The sequence below is a fragment of the Triturus cristatus genome, chromosome 1_1, assembly GCF_964204655.1.
Source record: "Triturus cristatus chromosome 1_1, aTriCri1.1, whole genome shotgun sequence".
Lineage (NCBI taxonomy): Eukaryota > Metazoa > Chordata > Amphibia > Caudata > Salamandridae > Triturus > Triturus cristatus.
In genome coordinates this window covers 127,108,124-127,128,197 of record NC_140579.1, presented here as the reverse complement: position 1 = coordinate 127,128,197, position 20,074 = coordinate 127,108,124, and the positions used below count along the sequence as shown (strand labels likewise).

General features: G+C 47.7%; 1 protein-coding gene across 1 annotated transcript in view; it reads left to right on the top strand.

Annotated features, from left to right (window-relative positions):
• Positions 1-874: 874 nt before the first annotated feature.
• Positions 875-20,074, top strand: part of LOC146869761 (antigen peptide transporter 2-like) — a 289,288-nt gene continuing 270,088 nt past the window's right edge. Inside the window, exon 1 of the mRNA XM_085614455.1 lies at positions 875-1,650. The gene's annotated coding sequence lies outside the window, so the exon portion shown is untranslated. The remainder of the gene's footprint in view (positions 1,651-20,074) is intronic.

Here is a 20,074-nt window from a genome sequence, read left to right as displayed (position 1 = left end):
TAAAACACTGTGAAAACTGACACGCATTCTGGCATTTTGTTTAGTTAATGTCGATTTTCTCATAGATGCGAGTAAAGTACTCTTAATAACTTAATGAAATCTGCACACTTTTAACTAATAGCAACGGGCGACCTTTGACAACTAGGCAATGAATACATTTTCCTGTACCCCCAAAGCCCCCCTGCCCCCTTGGCAAACTTCATTGCCTCCCAGTGTTTTGGCGATAACCAAGATGCAGGATAGTGAGTCAAATAGTCTAGAAAATGAAAGAGAAGCCGGGATTGGGATTCACATGCTCCGATCCCAATCGCGTTGGTTAGTCTGTAAGCACTACTTTTAATAATGAGTTTCGCATTAGTAAATCACCACGGTGTGCATGTGTGGCGACACTTCACCCATGAGGTACGTGCCAAGGAATTGTTGACACAATCCACACGTTGCGTCTTTTTCAATATATTTATTACGAAGTGCAGCACCTTTCCAAGGGATTTTGCACACTATATACATTCACTCCAAAAATAAAACGTGTAGGTAAAAAACATTGCCATTTACAGTGTCAATAGGTCTAACTCACAAATGCGAGACCTATTTGCATTGCAAATGCTTGTTTTTTATAGACTTTACCATCAAAGCTTCCGCCATTTATTAATGCAGGGCAGCTACCTCGTCTAATACCAGTAGATGGCGCCAGAGACTGCATGGAGGCCGCTTCTTCCCCTAGAAGACATTTTATAAAACTCTGCAACATCTCTTAATGCCAGGCAGGGAGAGCCCCGCGAAAACTTCTTACCGGCCTGGAATGGGAGGGGGCTAACAGGAGGGAGGGAGAGGCTGAGAAAGGGGTGACAGAGTGATGGGCAGACAGAGAGGGGGTGACAGAGAGGACCAGACAGAGATGGGGGAGCGACAAAGAGAGGCAGAGGGTGGAAGGGCTGGCGGCAAAGGAGAAGGGGTCAGGGAGAGAGAAGTGTTGATAAACGCACACAAGGGGAGGGGGCGGCACAGAGAGGGGCTGGCAAGAAGAAGGGTAGTGTAGCGCATTGAAGTGGCCTGTGCCTCGAACTTCCGGCTCACAGGTAGCGCCCAGAGGCTGCTCGTGTTTCTACAGAGTGAGAGGCGGGGATTCTCTCTCCCCCTCTCTATTTTCTGCCTTTCTTCCTTCCCTCTCCCCTTACCATGCCCCTTTCACTTTCATTCTCTCCTACCCCTCTTTGTCTCTTCTGCCCCCTCTCTCTCCTCCCCGGACTTCCCCTGGCGCCGGTCCCAGAGCTGACAGGAAAATGAAACTGAAAGAGAAGGCGCCTCTCTCCTCCCTCCCCGGTTCTGCCCTGGGTTTCCCCTTCAGTCATCAAACGCCGCGAAGCCCAAAGGAGGCAGAGCCTGGTGACCTGCGAGGCGCTCTACATACCCCGGACAGGAGCCTGGCGAGCAGCGAGGCGCTGTACATTCCCAGGGCAGGAGCTGGTGAGCAGCGAGGCTCTGTATATACCCCGGGGCAGGAGCCTGGTGAGCAGCGAGGCGCTGGTGAGCAGCGAGGCTCAGTATATACCCTGGGGCAGGAGCTGCAGATGTCCCCGGGGCAAGACCCGGTGAGCTGTAGATACCCCGGGGCAGCACTGAGGGTACGACACAGAGGGCTTTGGCACAGAGGTAAGTACTGGGACATTTCTGCCCCATGCGATGCACTCCCGTCTTCTCTCTGTCCTGTCTTCCATCCTGTCTACCCCGTTGTTCTGTGCTCTTACCTCGCCTCTAGCTTTAATGTTTGCACCTGCCCTCCTCCCCGCTGGCACCACTGCCCCAACGTGTGCTCTCTTTGCGACTGTTGTTTATGCTACTGCCCCTTCACCGTTGCCACTTCTGCCACACGTGCTCTCTGACCCTAATCTTTCTGCCCCTGTCCGCTTGGTAGGTCGTTCCCTTTCTCATCCGTTTATTTGTCCCCAGAACTCTCTCCCTGTGCTCTCCAGTCCTGCTCTGCTCCCTGTACTCTGCTCTCTGTGCTCCCCAGCACTGCTGGTCCCCGTGCTCTCCTCTCTCTCTGTGCTCCCCAGGACTGCTGGTCCCCGTGCTCTGCTTTCTGTGCTCCCCAGCACTGCTAGTCCCCGTGCTCTGCTCTATGTGCTCCCCAGCACTGCTAGTCCCCGTGCTCTGCTCTCTGTGCTTCCCAGGACTGCTGGTTTCTGTGCTCTCCACTCTGTGCTCCCAGGACTGCTGGTCCCGTGCTCTGCTTTCTGTGCTCCCCAGCACTGCTAGTCCCCGTGCTCTGCTCTCTGTGCTCCCCAGCACTGCTAGTCCCCGTGCTTTGCTCTCTGTGCTCCCCAGGACTGCTGGTTTCTGTGCTCTCCACTCTGTGCTCCCAGGACTGCTGGTCCCGTGCTCTGCTCTCTGTGCTTCCCAGAACTGCCGGGGCCATGCTTTGTTCTCTGTGCTCCCCAGGTCTCCTGGTCCCCATGTCTGCTCTCTGTGCTCCCTAGGACTGCTCGTCCCCGTGCTGTGCTCCGAGAACTCATGGTCCCCATGCTCTGCTCTCTGTGCTCCCCAGGTCTGCTTGTCCCCTGTGCTGTGCTCATAGGACTGCTGGTCCCGTGCTCTGCTCCCTGTGCTCCCCGGGACTGCTGGTCCTCATGCTCTGCTCTCTGTGCTCCCCAGGACTGCTGGTCTCTATGCTCTGCTCTATGTGCTCCCTAGGACGGAGTGCTGGTCCTCATGCTCTGCCCTCTCTGCTCCCCAGGATTGCTGGTCCTCATGCTCTGCCCTCTCTGCTCCCCAAAACTGCTGGTCCTCATGCTCTGCTCCCTGTGCTTCCAGGACTGCTGGTCCTCATGCTCTGCTCCCTATACTCCCCAGGACTGCTGGTCTTCATGCTCTGCTCTCTGTGCTCCCCTGCCCTGCTGGTCACTGTGCTCTGGTCTCTCTGTGCGCCCAAGGCCTGCTGATCCCCGTGCTTTGTTCTCTGTGCTCCCCAGGACTCCTGGTCCCCATGCTCTGCTCTCTGTGCTCCCCGGGACTGCTGGTCCCCATGCTCTGCTCCCTGTGCTCCCCAGGCCTCCTGGTCCCTGTACTCGATGCTCCCCAGGGCTGCTAGTCATCATGCTTGTCCATGTGCTCCCCAGGCCTGCAGTTCCGAATGCTTCACTCTCTGTGTTCCCAGGACTGCTGGTCCCCATACTCTGCACTTTGTGCTCCCCAGAACTGCTGGACCGGGTGCTCTGCTCCCTGTGCTCCCCAGGCCTGCAGTTCCTCATGCTTCACTCTCTGTGCTCCCCAGGACTGCTGGTCCCCGTGATCTGCTCTCTGTGCTCCCCAGAACTGCTGGACCCTATGATTTGCTCTCACTGCTCGCCATGCTCCACTGTGCTCTCCAGGCTTGCAGATCCCCATGCTCTGCACTCTGTGCTCCCCTGGACTGCTGGTCCCCATGCTCTGCTCCCTGTGCTCCCCAGGCCTCCTGGTCCCCGTACTCGGTGCTCCCCAGGGCTGCTAGTCATCATGCTTGTCCATGTGCTCCCCAGGCCTGCAGTTCCTCATGCTTCACTCTCTGTGCTCCCCAGGACTGCTGGTCCCCATGCTTTACTCTCAGTACTCTCCATGCTCCACTGTGCTCTCCAGGCCTACAGATGCCCATGCTTTGCTGTCTGGAGGCCACAAGCAACTCTTTACTTTCACTTTCTTTAGTGAAGAGCAGGCAGCGGCCATCTTTGTTTCTCTGTCCTTGAGGGTCTTGGTGTCCAGGGTGAATCCAAGTGACTTGGTATTTGATGAAGGTTGGGGTTCGAAGCCCTCACGGTTCATGCCGTTGACCCGGTGTGTAGTGTTTCCTGCTTCTTGCTCTTGGTGGACAGCAGGAAGTCTGTCCTGGTGGAGTTGAGGCTCCGGTAGGTGCTGGATGTCAGGGGCTAAATTTATCAAAGTATTGCGTCACCCTTGTGCCATGCAAGGGCGGCGCAAAGCTTAAGCAAGGACACCTTGCGTGGCCCTGCACGGCTTGATATATCTAGAGTAACACAACGCAGCGCAAATCGCTGCCGTGCATTGCTCTTCTCTGCCTCATAGAGGTGTTCAATGGGTGGATTATGGTTGTTCGCACGCAGCCACGTATGGATTTTGACGCATTCTCAGATTTACCATTACTGATAAATCTAGGAATGCGTCAAAATGCTACTATGCTTCCCCAGGGAAGATGTAAAGAGAAATATCTTTATTTCTCCTCGTTTTTTAGGTCTCGCGTGGCGTGGCAGCGCATGCGCTGCTCGCCTCGCGAGATTTAATGTTGACAAGGACTTTCAGATGTGGACTTTAAGCCCCACCCCTCATTTCCATTGGCTGGCGTCACCGTTTATTCTAAACGGTGGCCTGCTATTGGAAATGTCGGACTCGGAGGCCTGCTTGGTGTCTGTCGCAAAGCACTTTCTTATCTTTATGGGGCCATGTGTTAAACACACGGCCCCATAATGACAAGAGATCCCCATGCTCCAGCTGCAGCACGGTCCTCCTTTCAGCTTGTTCTAATTGTTGCACAGGGCACCCTGAGCTGTGTTCTTTAAATGTGGTGGCCGCACTTTGCTTTGTTCACGCTGCCATTGATAGCGAGCGGAATGCCCTTAAATGGGAGGCCGGCAGCATCCTACCTGTGTCCGCTGCCAGGCCCAGGTCATTATAAAAAGTGTAAAATGCTTGAATTCAAACTTCAAAGTACCATTTCTCATCGAACCCAAAGACTTGCTGCAGCTTTCCACTCTCACCCACTAGCATCAGCCTCCCCTTCTGCGCCCTTCCTCATCCAACCTCATTTGCTCCAGAGTCCGTTTTTACGTGTTGTTTTCTTTTTTTCATTGTTTTGTTTACACTGGTTACTTTGATTAGCTTGCTTCAGAAACAAATGCGCTCCCCTGACGTCATTTTATTTTATCACTCAGCATTCACGCTTTATTTTTTTGTGAGAAACACAGTGATTTACTTTGTCTAATCTCCTAAAGAAATGTGCTGCGCGACGGCGTTTTTTTTCTTTTTGACACACACGGCATTCACGTTCCATTTTTATTTACAATGGGGAGAACAGATGCTGAGACCTCGTTGCCACTCATTGTGAACGAGAGAAGGGAAAGGATGTGGCTTAACGACTAGGGGGGCGGACTTTGAAGCCAGGGACCCAGCCTTGAGTCTGGCCGGAGGCTCGACATCCTGTGATTCTGGGCAAATCACAATCTCCCACTGCCTAAAAATGAATGCGTCCATCTGTAATGCAACCATTGCTCATGTAAAGTGCTGATACCCTAAGGTCGAGTTTGCGCTATATAAAACTGCATAAAGAGACTTGCTGCAGCTTTCCATTCTAACCCGTTAGCATCAGCCTCCCATTCTGCGCTTTTACTCCTCCGCCTCATTTGCTCCAGAGTCCGTTTAGAGAGGAAGCGGTCCTGATTAGCAGGGCCACAGCCAGACTAAGGTCGAAAAACAGTGAAACACCAGCAAAAAGTGGGAGTACCCATGTGAAGCAGATCCTACTCTCCTACACAGATATCAATTTTTTCCAGGGCACATAAATAATTAAAAGCGTCCTGATAAAAAATATATTTACCACTTTTAAAAAGGGGGGCTAAAAAGCATTTCCTTAGGTCTTTATAAAAACTACAAAATAAGATAAAGTGCATTGTGATCTGTCGGGATTTGCCATCACACGGGCAATTTGGATAGTTTTTAGTCCATGTCCCACTTGCAAACTGTACATGGAACGTGTCTAAGCGCAATCTATAGAGATAGAATCTATGTTGGCTATTTTTGACAGCTGTCAGATAGTAAGGCTGGCCCTCATGCACACACTGTTGCAGGTATCTAACAACCATAGGTGTTTTACTATCATTTAGTTCTCACCTTTTCCCTTTGTCCTATAAGTATGGTCCTAACCTCTTTTTTTCGAAAAATAAGAATTTTGGCCGTATCAGTTACGCCTACATCGGGATCCAGTTTTCTCAGACGCAAATCCAGATGGGACAGCCATTTAATTTTTTTCAAGGCGTCTAGCTTGAGACAGTCTAGAATAATCTTACAACGCATTTTTTACAACGCAACATCCACTACAACGCATTCCATTACATAGCATGACACTACAACGCATGTTTAAAAACTACCTTTACAACGCATTCCATTACATCGCATACTACCTTTACAACGCATACCATTACAACGCAATCCAACACTTACCCTACTGTTGCACCCCCTGGAGTTAGTATAGTAATTTTTACCCCTATACTATCCAATACTTACATTAAATGCAATTTAATATTATGCGTTGTAATGGTATGCGTTGTAAAGGTAGTATGCGATGTAATGGGATGCGTTGTAAAGGTAGTTTTTAAACATGCGTTGTAGTGTCATGCTATGTAATGGAATGCATTGTAGTGGATGTTGCGTTGTAAAAAATGCTTTGTAAGTGCATGCGTTGTAAAAGTGTGCGTTGTAACGACATACATCCAAGCGGAGCAGATGGAGGTGAGCAAAGCTCGGGCAGCCTAAAACAACAAACTCCCCCTCCAGACAGCTCTCATTGCTGTGTTGTTTCCCCACCCCTCCAATCCCCATATGTTTTGAATCGCAGCTAACCTGATGGGACGTTTTTTTTTTCTCTCTGCCTGCCTCTGCACAGCCTCTGTTATTACCTTTCATTCACTCAGGAGGACACCCCTCACTGCTTTTCTCTAATACTTGTTCTTTTCGGTGCGTGTCCATCGTGCAGCTTCTATAATACAGTGCTTGAACCCGGACCCCTGCTTAGTCCACTGTGTGCTTAAATGCTTGAAAATTTCCCCGGTTCCTAAATTTCAGTGCTGCTAGGTTCCTAAATTTCAGTGCTGCTACTTATATCAATAACTTTACTGTGCTGGACTCTCTAATTGCTTGTACTGCTCTGGGATACACTCTCTGCCGGTGCTGCTGTGCTTACTGCCTCTTGTCTTGCTGCCTTTCGTGCTCAGTGTTTATTACTAGGAGTTCCTTTTTAGGTCTCGCCTGAGACAGCGCTTTAGCGCTGCTCTCGCGAGAGCTTTTGTAAAAGGGGGATCTGGAAGTGCAAACAGTGCTTTTCAGGCCTCCAAATACAGTGCATGTGCGCCAGGCTCGCGCACCATTTGGCAGCCTGAAAAGCACTGCCTGATCACTTTCACGCGCCGGTTTTGATGTCCTCAGTGAGCCGCGCGGCCACTGAGGACATCAAAGCGGCCTCGAAAGTGCACACCATTTGCCACCCCCTTCCTGCTTGTTCAAACTGTCACCTTCATGGTCGTTACGCTTTTGTAAATAGGTCGCGATAATACTATACAGGGTATCGCCGCCGAATTCCTCACAGAGGCAGGAAGCAGGCAGTAAAATGTGTTTAGCTCTTTCCTTCGTGACTTCCTCGTTGCACGGGGACAGTTTTCCTTGTAGCCACCTTTCTTCATAGTACGCGATATAGTCCAGGAAAAGATTAGACATGCACGGCGTGGGCACGTGAATGGGACGCCCGGAATAACACAGGCAGGCATGTAACTTCCTCTGCCCGGGTCCTTTCCCTTTCTCTTCCTAACTCCGAGAAGCAGCCCCGGTGTTCCATAAATCAGTTAACAGTGCACATGTTAACATGCCATTATAAAATGTAGTGCCTGGCTCCTCGCGGTAGCTAGCACGTTGCGGGTCAGTGTCTCGGTGAGCTATGTCTGTGCATCCGGTGCTTGGACACAGGCGCTCGGCGGCTTCTTCCAGACAGCCGCACCCGGATCTCATGATTTACGGTTATTGCTCCCTGCTTTGGCCGCATGGAACAGACACGAGCAGTCTGCAGGAACTCAGGCTGCACCCCTCCCCCTGCATCGGGGCTCTGCTGCTTTAAGGGGCTGGGCCCCATCATATTTTTGGTTCCTGCAATGACATCAGACCCTGTTTGCTGTAAGTGTTGCAGAGCCCAGGTGCAGCAGCTGCCAGCCTTCCTTCCCACACTGCCCGCATTCAGAGTATACTGGCTGGTGAAGACAGATGTTTTAACTGCGTGGGGGCAGGGCCGGGCCATGGTGAAGAAGGAAGGAAGCCCCATGGCTCTGCACAGTCATGGGCGCGGAAAGTCCATTTGTCAAGCTGTCCAGCATTGCTAAAAGCTGGTCAGTAGACTTTGATGAGTGAGATGACGTAGGAAAAGTTAGTTTCTAGCTCCACGCCGAGTGCGCGAGTTTGCGGCTGCATGAGATCATGAGGAGAGGCGTAAATGAGCACGGATTGTAAACGCAAACAAGACCCTTGCGCCGCCAAAGCATCACTTTTATATTGGGAAACAGTGACGCACCGGCTGCGCAAGGGGATTGTAAATAAGCCCCAAAGTGTTTCTACGCTTCCTCAAGGGCAGAAGGCGCTATTAACACAATGTAAAACTTGAATTACGCAAAACTGTTTTGCTGCCCGGCACAAGCAGCATCGAAATACGGTCTGGAAGCCTCCACCCAGGGTACACCTGGTTAAGTCCGTGGGTTCTACTGCTATATACATTCACATGTTATAGCGCTGTACCACACACGACTTTGCCTCGAACCGGTCCCTACCAAACTAAGGAAGTGATGGCAGAGGTGTTAGAGGACTTTGTCATTCCAGTCCCTTTCGATGGCCACGCCCCACGGATACCATTCAAAATACACCCTCACATCAGTGCGAATAATGGTGGTGCAGCGTGGCCTGACAATCGTGTTCTCAAACCCGGATGAAAGACATGCCACTAATCTAAAGTACATCTCTGTGGATTAATTCGGTGGATGTTGTATGTTGAGGCAAAACAAAATTGTGTTTTTCTTTTCTATCTGTCTTTTCTAACGCACCATTCAAGTGCACAAACAAGCTGTACCAGAAGGTGTTTTGCAACCGGTATTGTATTTTTTCTTTCTATTTGCAAGCTCTTAGGAGCTGTTGACACTCCGGTGGCACGCGCTGTTTTCCGCACTGTAATAACCCTGCGCTGGCACCTGTCCTTCAGGTGGGTAGTATGAGCGCTGCCTGCCGACGGAAGATGCACCCAATAAGTTTTTCCTGATGGTGAGCGTGGTCCCACAAGTCTCAATGGCTTGTAAAAGCGCATACGACCATACTTAAACACTTCTGGGAGGAAAAATAGATGGATTTCGTTCAACCAAAACATTATTTTAACTCTCTTTGTTAGACACTCTACCTGATGCTTTTCCTGCCACTCCCTCTACTGGTGTGTGTGACTGCTGTCATCCTGTGTGCCTTCCGCTTGTTATCGATCTACCTTTTCCCGTATCTGCCTCTTTATATGACTCTCTAACACTCACTGGCCTAAAACCCTCTCTACGTGCACTCACCCTTGTCCCTGACTGCCGCTTGTCCCCGCCTGTCTTTGGTGGTCTCCGTCGGCTACTCCTTATGCCTCTTACCCTTTTTTGTTCCTATCCCTCTCATTTGGGTTCTCCTCTTGCCCCACGCCCTGCCTTCCTCTGTGCTTTCTCTCCATCTGCATTGCATGCCTTTTCGGTATCAGTCATGCTCCACTTCTGCCCTTTCCGTATGATTTCCTGTCCGTCTTCTGGTCTGTCTTTTCCCTGTCCCTGGTGATCCTTTTCCCTGCCTGTCTCCTTGCCGCTCTCTTGTCTTTACCTGGCTGTTGACTGTTCATGCTGTCTGTTGTCTCTTTGTACGGCACACACAGCCTGCTGCTTTACTTGTCCCCCTGTCTCTGCCTGCCACTATCCATCTGTCTCCTTTCCTGTCACTGCCTCCCTCCATGCGCTCTTCTGCTCTTCCTGTCTATTGTCTCCCTTTCACGTCCATTTGTCTCCCACCCTGCTTCTGTCGCTCTCCTATTGTCTCTTTTCATGGTGTTGTTGGATTTCTTCTTAACTCGCTCCATTCACAATGCTTGTATTCCCCCTATCTCATTTTATCTGTTTGACGGCATCTCCCATCTATCTTTCGCTCCTTGCGCTTTCGGCCCCATTCCTCTCTTTCGATCTCTCATCTCTGATGCCTGCCTCTCTGCTCCACTGTCTTATCCTCTGGCTGCCTACAGTGGATGTCTCTCCTCTTCCCTGCTGCACGCCGCACACTACCGCACGCCGCACACTGCTGCATTACACACTGCTGCATTACACACTGCTGCATTACACACTGCTGCATTACACACTGCTGCATTACACACTGCTGCATGCCGCACACTGCTGCACGCCGCACACTGCTGCACGCCGCACACTGCTGCACGCCTCACACTGCTGCACGCCTCACACTGCTGCACGCCGCACACTGCTGCACGCCGCACACTGCTACACGAAACACTGCTGCACGCCACACACTGCTGCATGCCACACACTGCTGCATGCCTCACACTGCTGCATGCCTCACACTGCTGCACGCCTCACACTGCTACACGCCTCACACTGCTGCACGCCGCACACTGCTGCACGCCGCACACTGCTACACGAAACACTGCTGCACGCCACACACTGCTGCACGCCACACACTGCTGCATGCCACACACTGCTGTACGCCGCACACTGCTGCACGAAACACTGCTGCACGCCACACACTGCTGCACGGCACACACTGCTGCACGACGCACACTGCTGCATGCCACACACTGCTGCACACTGCTGCATTACTCACTGCTGCATGATGCAAGACACTGCTGCACGCCGCACACTGCTGCACGCCGCACACTGCTGCACGCCACACAGTGCTGCATGCCTCACACTGCTGCACGCCACACACTGCTGCACGCCACACACTGCTGCACGCCGCACACTGCTGCACGCCACACACTGCTGCACTCCACACACTGCTGCACTCCACACACTGCTTTTATGCGAGTTTATGCTACTGACATTGTAAATGACAATGCCTTTTATTTGTTTTAAAACCAAAACATAAATAAAAGGCATTGTAATTGTACAATGCCAATAGCTCAAACTCTTATAAATGCGAGACCTATTGCATTGCAAATGCTTGTTTTTGGTGTACCCATGCCTTTTTATCTCCGAATTCACATACCACAGTTATTGTATTTATATTTATTTAACGCGTACTACCCCTGAAAATGTTATTCAACAAAGGGATTAAAACAAAGGAATGTATTGTAAAAACAGGACCGCGATTCTGGGCAAATCACTTAACTTAAACTCCTCATGCTTGGCATTCTAATAAAGCGCTCTTATGCCCTCGGTTTAACAGCTTCAGTAAGTTTGCCCTAAGTGCCAGCTTAGCAGCGCTTGCCCTCTGTAATTCCATTTGCATCACATGTCCACACCCTGCCAGGTCTCCCATATAAATAAATCCTTCCCCTCCAATTCGCCACTGTTTCTGCATTCCTATTTTACGACATGTACCAAAATGGCTCCCAGCCATTCAGGAGGCACTAGTCTGAAATAAGAAGGTCTCTTCCCAATGCAATCTGTCTTCAAAAGCCACCAGCCTGACGTGTGAGTGATTTTACAGAAGACCTTTGGGCTCCTGAGTTGCGGACTCTGCCCCAGCCCCACAGCTCTTTCAGAGGCACCCTTCTAGTATGGAACTGTCAATTCTGTTTACCTGCCAGTTCGGACCTGATTTTATTGGCACCAATTTAGCTCTGCATGTTAAATGCTCCGAATGCAAATATCTATCTAAAGGGTCCCCTTCTGACCCAGCGAACTCCGACCTACCTATATGCAAGTTATTATGAATTGAAAGCGGTTTAAGAAGTTGTATGTTACCACTGACCATGTAATCGTGCCTTACACACACTCACATCCCCTCCCCCAACCACCTGCCTATCAAGTGTGCGTGGGAGAAGCAAATGCATTTAAAATCAATTTGACACACCTAAATTTCCTGGAGTGTTCTTCATTTCCTGCGCTTCCCTAACTTCCTCTGCGGATTATTTTTTAACCCCAAGATATTGTTTCGACAGTGCCAATCCCAGTAAGATAACGGAGTGGTTGTGTGATTGCTAAAGAAATCTGCGTACCAACTATACATCACTAATCCCAGTCCCAGTATATGAGCTTTTGGGGTCCATTCAGTGTGTAACCCTTATGGGACAGATTCCAAACCTAGCAAGATAGGCCACACGGTTGATATATTTTCAGAGCGTTTTTCTGATTATCTTGCAGGACACACGATTGAATAACATGAGATAGCTCATGAGGTTTGTGTTCCTGTTGCAGAGACCTTCTCTCCTGCAGGCCCAAGGTCCCTTTGCAGTAAGATGTCTCAACAGTTCTATAAACCTGCTGCAAATATCTGTCTATAGCCAAAAATCTCACACACACCAACTAGATACCCTGGTAAGTTAGTCTGCCTGCAGCAGATGTGCTGGTTGCCTGCAGGTTATGGGTTACAAATTAAGAAATAAAACCCAGGAGGTTCATGCAAGTGCTCCAGAAATCTAGGTGTAACTCACACATCTGTGTCAAGCATGCGTAAGATAGCCATGTGGGTAAGACGCCTGCTGCGATGATCTTTCAAACATCCAAGTCACAGGTTTCAGTGCTATTCATACAGCTTAGCGTGTTCATGCACCTGGTGCACAAAAAAAAAGATATCCTATGGGCAACAAACACAGTTACTTGAATTTAGCAACAGTGCTAACTAAACTATGCGGAAAAGAAATATACATTATGTGGCATACTAAGAGGTTTTAGGCCATATAGGCAACTCACTTTGAGATATTCTCTCTGCATCCATTTTGACATTATACAACCCTGATACAAGAGGAATCTCAGTGTTACTGAAACACAAAGGATTCTTATGGAAAACTATTGACAAATTCTCTTCACAAAGTTCATCACCAATAATTCGCACCTATTGCAGACCACTCTCTACAACCCTACTGATCACATTTTTTTTTAAATCACAGTGAGATAGCCCAGTGAGTTAATATATCTGCAGCAGAGAGTTGCATGCCACGTGTTAATCCCATTGAGCTAGTTTAGTGAGTCTTGTACATACTGCACACCTTTGCATGCAACCTGCGTGTCATCAGCTCCAATACCAGAAAGACAGCTCAGCGAGGCAATGCACCAACAACAGACATACATACATGCTTGCTTTCAAATAACATAAGATTGGAAAGCATCACAAGGTTGAACAAGACTTCCATTTTCTCACCCACTGCAGCCCCTATACTCTACATAGTTTCCAGGACTTTCCCATTCTGAGCTCTGCCCAAACTCCAGAGGGAAAGACCACCACATTCATTCCCACATTAATTTTATGTCTCTTTCCACCTCACTCATGTGTTTGACTTTAGGTCTTCGAGCACAGTTTCTTTTCAAGGTTTCCGTCCCTCAATACCACTCTCTCCTCCTCTTCTTGGGGTGTCTTCTGCATACACAGGCGCCTCTTTATGCATCTGTTGCCTGCTCTCCCCCTTTTTTTTTTTTGTATGACATCACAAAGTGGTCTGAGGTCGTTGAAATGAGTCTCCAATGTCAAGCCAATACAGATAATTCTCAGCATCCTCGCATGCACTAGAAGTCCAGCCAAACATAACCTGATTGGTCAAATCTATCAGGATCCAATATAGTTATACCATCCTAACAATAAACTGTACCCCACCTCCCCGCATGCTCGGCCATAAATATCTAACAGTAGTATTCGCACATTTTCCATATCAGTAGTTGTGTGGGTCTCGGTTCCAAAGTCTGTCGTAAGTGAACTGTACAGTCCTTACACAATATAGCCCACAGATATTGTGAGGAGCCCATGTGTCCTGTAGCCGTGGATCCCGCCCCCATGCTATAGTCAGAGTACGCCTTAGTAAGACAAAATATCTATCGCAGCATATTCTTCCATCGTTGCATTCCAGCTCAACGAAATCGGTGTTTTTCTTAGGCCTCTGTATTCCTCTCTTTAGTTCAGCTCCCTCCGCCCTACCCCACCATATCCGTGTGCCAGTCCTGTAGGGACGGGGCCCTAGTGGCTCTCCATCATGTGGTTATGGCTCTCTTGGCTAGAAGGAGCGCAAGATTGGCAAATCAGGAGGTAGAGTTACCCTTCTTTTCAAGGGGGCCTAACCCCAGTATGCAGTATTCCAAGGTGTCATTCTGGCGCACCGGGGCTATATCCGTCAATATTTTGCATATCGTCGCCCAGAAGTGTCCCAGCCTAGGGCAATCCCATACCATGTGCACCAACCCCGCATTGGGTGCGTGGCAGCGCGGACAGTAATCATTTGCCCCCGGAAACAGAGCGCTTAGTCTGTGTGGGGTTAAATAAGCTCTGTGTGGCAACATCAAATGTATACATTTAAATTTAGGATTACGAGAGACCTTCTTGGGGTACCCCAATATAGTGTCCCATTCTTTGACTGTAAATGCACGGCTTACGTCCCCTTCCCATTTGTCGCGCAGCGGCCGTAATGAGATCTCCTTCTCAGTTCGAATGTCGTGGGTTAGCCATTTTGTCAGTCGTGCCCCATTTCCCATTAGATATTGCATGGTAAGTAATGTATTCGTGGATGGTTCAGTGTCCTCGGGTGACCATGTAGTGCGTATATATCTAGATATATGTGCGTGTAAGAGGAACAACGTATCAGGGGCACCATGGACGCGCACAAACGTTTTGTGTGACATTAATACACCCTCGCCTGCTCTCCCCTTCTTCCCCTCTTTCTCACATGCTCTTTCTGCTCCTTTGTCTGGAATTTATTCACCACTTTGTGCACAAAATACCTATTACTTTATTTCTTCCTGTTTATGTATTCTGTGCAGCTCTCACCCATAATTATCCACAATGCCACATACATTTCACCCCACAAATCCACTCCACCCCACCCAATACCACAACTAACAATTCCAATGCAAACCACATAATTCCACACCCCAAAATCTACTCCAAACCAAATCAAATGGGTGAAAGACATTGTCATTTACAACACCAATAGCTCTAACTCTTGCAATTGCGAGACCTGTTGGCATTGCCAATGCTTGTTTTAATCTACCTTTTCCAGCTACCATGGTTACAGTTTTTTTAAGATTAACTTTCATATCTTTTGCGTCCATACATTTTGAAAATGTATGTATAAGCAGCTGCAGCCCAGTTGCTGTTCTTGAAAGGAGAACTGCATCATCTGCATATAGTAATATAGGGACGGGAGCCAACCATGGGGGCATCAGCTTTAGTTTCATGTAAACATGTGTCCACCCCGTTTATATACAGTGAGAAGAGCAGGGGGGCGAAGACACAAACCGGTCTAATTCCGCGGTTGACCTTAAAACTGTCTGTACATTCCCCATTGGGGCCGTATCGTACCTGTGATATAAGGTGGGATTTCCCTTGGGACAGAAAAATAATTATGCCCTGTGCGGCATCCAAGGCCACAAGTGTTTCCCAGAGTTTGTTATGATTTACTAGATCAAACGCACTGCTCAGATGTGCAAAGCATAGGTGCACTTGTCCTGTCTTGGCTACCCTATATTTATTTATTAACAGGTGTAAATTGACACATTGTTCTATTGTTCCATTATCAGGTCTGAATCCATATTGAGTATCAGAGAGTATATGTTTCTCTTCCGCCATTGTTCTAATCTGCCTAAGAGGATTCTTCCCCTTAGTTTGGCGCTGGAATCCAGAAGAGATATTGGGTGGTACCATTTCGAATCACTTCGATTACCTTTTTTTTAAATGGGGACTATTGTGCTTTCTGTCCATGAGACTGGAAGAAAACCCTTTGCTGTTGAATGACATACTTGGGTCAGCATCGGTGCCCATAAAGTGACGTGTGCTGTAAAAATATCAATTGTGACCCCGTCGGGCCAGATGCCTTTCCACTAGCAGCTTTATTTAAAGCGTTAATGACCTCTTATAAAGATATATCTTTAATTTTCACTGGTTCAATTTGATAAAATTGTGTGGAAGACAAATTAAAAGAACTCCCACCTGGGTTAAAAATAGTATTGAAATGTTTAATCTAGCCCCCCTGTTGTACAAAAGTCTCGATCTTAGGGTCTTCTTTATCTTTTAGAAAAGGCTGATTTATTATTTTCCAGAAAAGGGTATTACCATTTAATTCAGCCGCATGGAGGAGATCTTCCTATATTTTTCCTTTCAACTCCCTTTTCCTTTTGTCGAGTACATTTTTGTACATGGTTCTCAATCTGCTAATTTCTTCCCTATCTCTTGGCGAAACCCGCAAGGCTTTCCTTAATTTTCTGTTTATCAGTGAACATTCGGTGTCAAACCAGCCCGTTTCTATTCTTTTTCCTTCTGGGTTGGCACTTCAGTTTCTCAGCAATACATGCCATAATTTTACAAAAAGTTTTCAAAATAAACTTCGGGGGAGACTTAAGGTCTGTACTGGTATAAAAGTCGTTAAGTGAGTCTGCCATAGTTTCCTGGGTTTTTGCTAAGCCATCTACCATTGCCCATCTTAGAGTAAAGCCATTCTTACCCTGTATTCTAATTTAATTCTGGCATTGTATGCTATTTGGCCTTGTAGTATTTATTTTAAGAGCTAATGTCAGGGTAGCATGGTTGCTGGAGGCATTCGGGATAGCAATAAGAGAATCTGTTAGACTTTCACCATTTTCTGTCACCAAAACATGATCAATAACAGAACTTCTACCATTCCCGTCATATGTAGGTACCTCCGTTTCCCCATCCCCAATACATTCTGCCATAAGAATCAAATTATACTTATAAATCATTTCATTTAAAACTTCTCCATACGGATTATGCAGAAAATGTGACATACCATCGCCATTTGTTTTCACATATCCACAATTTTCAGGTCCTTGTCTCTGATATTTGCTAATATTAAAATCTCCTAACCATAATAAAACATACTCATCCTTAATTTTAGCTAGAAATAAATCAAGTTCCTAACTTAAGTCCATTCTTTTTATTATCACTTTAGTTGTATCAAAGACATTGTTATAAAAGTTAATTATAACCAAAATTAGTCCTTTCTTCTGTAATTAGATGGATCAACTGAATAAAAGGGGAAGACAGAAAGAACTTTAAGAGTTTCATTGAGGGGTTTATTGATATTAACACAGCCAGGCCTCCCTTAGCCCGTCCCCCCTCTGAAGGAGAAGCTGGGGTTAAAAGTGTCATGAACCCTTCCTCAGAGAAATCATCTATTGCCCATGTCTCTTGAAGGCAAGCTAGTTGGGCTTCATTGATAATCTCTAACCAGTCTGGATTCAATAGTTTGGTTTTTATTCTCGCAACATTCCAAGTCTTCAATATAGTTTTGGTTGTTTTCGTGGCTTGGGAAGTTGGAGAACTCAAAGTCTTACTCTGCGTTTTTTTAAATTTTATCCTGGACAACCACCGGCAAGTTGGAGGGTCAATTGCTGGAAAGGTTAACAAACCTAGTTCTGAGATATTTAGTGCCTTTTCTTGGTAGTGATCTTCTGGGGTTATTCGTTGGCTGCCCATTTCCGGATTAACTATTGACAAGTTTGCAGCATATATATTAGTACAATTGTGGCCCTTTACTCCCTCTCTCTATTGTATTCAATCTTGGTCATCGTAGTATGAGAGGGTGAGGTACCGATTTGGTGTTGGCATTGCGGTCTGGAATTTTTATTTAAATACCGGGCAAATCTACAATCATTCTGGCCATCTAGAAAGAGTTTGTTAGGTGCTTTTTGGGGGACAAATTGTGTGAGATTTTTAGTTTTATCCATATACATTTCAGGCCTATACAATTACCCCAGGGGTTCAACTCTGATATTCTTATTGATATTGCCATTGTCAGGTTTATTAGCAAAATCAGAGAGGAGAGTTGTTGCCACAAAAGGAGAACGGGAGTTCACCACAATACAATCATCTTTACCAGTCTTCCTTGAGGGTCCTATCCATCCAACTCTTCTCACCTTTATAATTTCATTAGCCAGACAATTTGTGCTCTATGATTTTTTTAGTCAGCCAGTGTATCACCTTATTCTTTAACTCGTACCAGCTTTCTGTTACATTGAGCCTTAAAATGGGTACATTTCTTCATATAATTACAAAAGGCGTTGATTCCGGCGGAAGGTGTAGTGTTGTCAGGGGATTGATATTTTGGGATCCTTGATGTTTATCATTTGTGGTGAGGAGAACCAAATGTTGTGCAACAGTCTTTTTCAGGGCTGTCGGTATCAATGTTGGAACCGCACTGTTTCCATGGGGAGCTTCTCTCCCAGTAGGCTTTCCAGTATGTATTTGTAGATGCTCTAATATTTGCTTGAGAGTGACCTCCAGCACACTGATCCCAGGTTTTATAGCGTCCAGCTCCTTCTTGAGGCATTCCTCTAGGATTGAAAGCCTGTTATCCGCATTTTTTAGAGAGCAGTCTGTTATTTGAGTAGGCTTCTTCACTTTCTCTTTTGTGTTAGGTCTTGGGAGCATATCAGCAACACCCGGCGATAATTATCGCTCAGCGCTCTTAGCGTGAGGATAATTATTCCCAGGTAACGTGGGAATCGCTGAGATAGCGTGCTATTAGCAACGCTTATCTCCTCAGCGATAAAAATCCTCACGCTAACTGCCTAACGTGAGATTATCGCTGGAAACCCAGCGATAATCTCACGAAATGTAGCGTTAGCTTGCTGATAGGGACTCACAAACTTAGCCATGATATCCACCCTCCATAGGATATCATGGCTAAGTCAGTCCTGAAGCAGGCGTAAGGAAAGTAGCGATAACAGGGGTTATTGCTACTTTTCTTGCCGCTATGCTTAATAGCGTGGGGCTTGATGATAGGAGAAATGTCGCTTAGCAACATTTCTCCTGTCATGTTAGGTCAGGAACGCCCCCTTTGCATCTCAATAGAGATGCAAAGCTGGGCGTTAGGAAACCCCTTGCTAATGCAAGGTTTCATGTGTTAGCGTGGCCTTGCTAATTAGGCGATAAAATGATCGCCGCTTTTCGGCCGAAAACGTCCGCAAAAGCGGCGATAATTTTTTATCGCCAGCTTGTAAATATGCCCCTTGGTATCTTAATTTTAGGATCATTTGCTCTGTTTCCTTTACCTCCTATAGTTAGCTTCCTCTTTTTTGGGTCTTTCAAAGATGTGTCTGCCGGTTTGCAAAATTTCTTTGTCGGGGGACAGGACAATTCCACAGGTGTGAGGTCCTAATCATCAGGGAACTATTGAAGACGCATGGTGTCCCGGTTTTTACTGTAATGTAGTTCCTTTTCCCCCAGAGATAAACAGCAGCCAATGCAGGTTTTATTCTATGTTTATTGATAACAAGCGTTATACACCTAAGAGCGCCGGGCAGCCGCCTCCGAACGCTTCGTTTCACCCTCATGTTCTTCGCGCTCCTCGCGCATGCGCAGACGCGCCAAATCGGCCGTCTCGCGCACTCGCGTAATGACGTGGTGCCCGGTCAACTAGACCGCGACACTACATATCTCCCCTTTTTACACCACACACAAAACTATATACATAACTGAGACTGGTTTACCGTCCATAGTCTTACTCCAGTTCATAGTCCTTAAGCCTGGCTGGTCTCACCACCGCTCTCCCCACTCGGGTGTATCTTACCGGGGTAGCGTGTCCTTCTCGACTCTCTGCTGCGACAGGGCTTCCCCTTCTTCCTTCAGGGGTACCTTTCTCTTCTCTTCCTCCTTTCTCACCCTCTTCCCGGGTCCTTTCTTCCCTATGTAGTCTTTCTCGTTCATCCTCTTCGTTGATCTGATCTTCCTGCCTACTCTCTCCCTTTTCTCCGTTCGACGTTCCTTCTTCGTCCCTCATGTTCTCTGGGGCTGTCACTCCTTCATTGTCCTCTCGGGGCCACTGTAAGATTTTGTTGCACTTGGCCATGCGGTCTTGGGACCATACATTCCCATCACTGAGTAGCGCCGCTCTGTCATACACCTCTTCCACTCTCAGGGGTGGGGAGTATTTGCTGTCTCCCTTCCTCATGAGGATTGCCAGCTTTACCCTGACCCACTCCCCTTTTTCCAAAGCTGTCTCCTTCACGTTCTTCCTGTTGTTGTAATGGTCAGTATATATCCTCCGCGCTTTCTCCAGGTTGTGTTGCACCACTGCAGGGGACCACTTGCTTGTGATGGTCTTCTCCTGCCACGCGACATTGTCTTTCGTGAAGGGTTGCCTTCCGCGTAAAATTTGAAA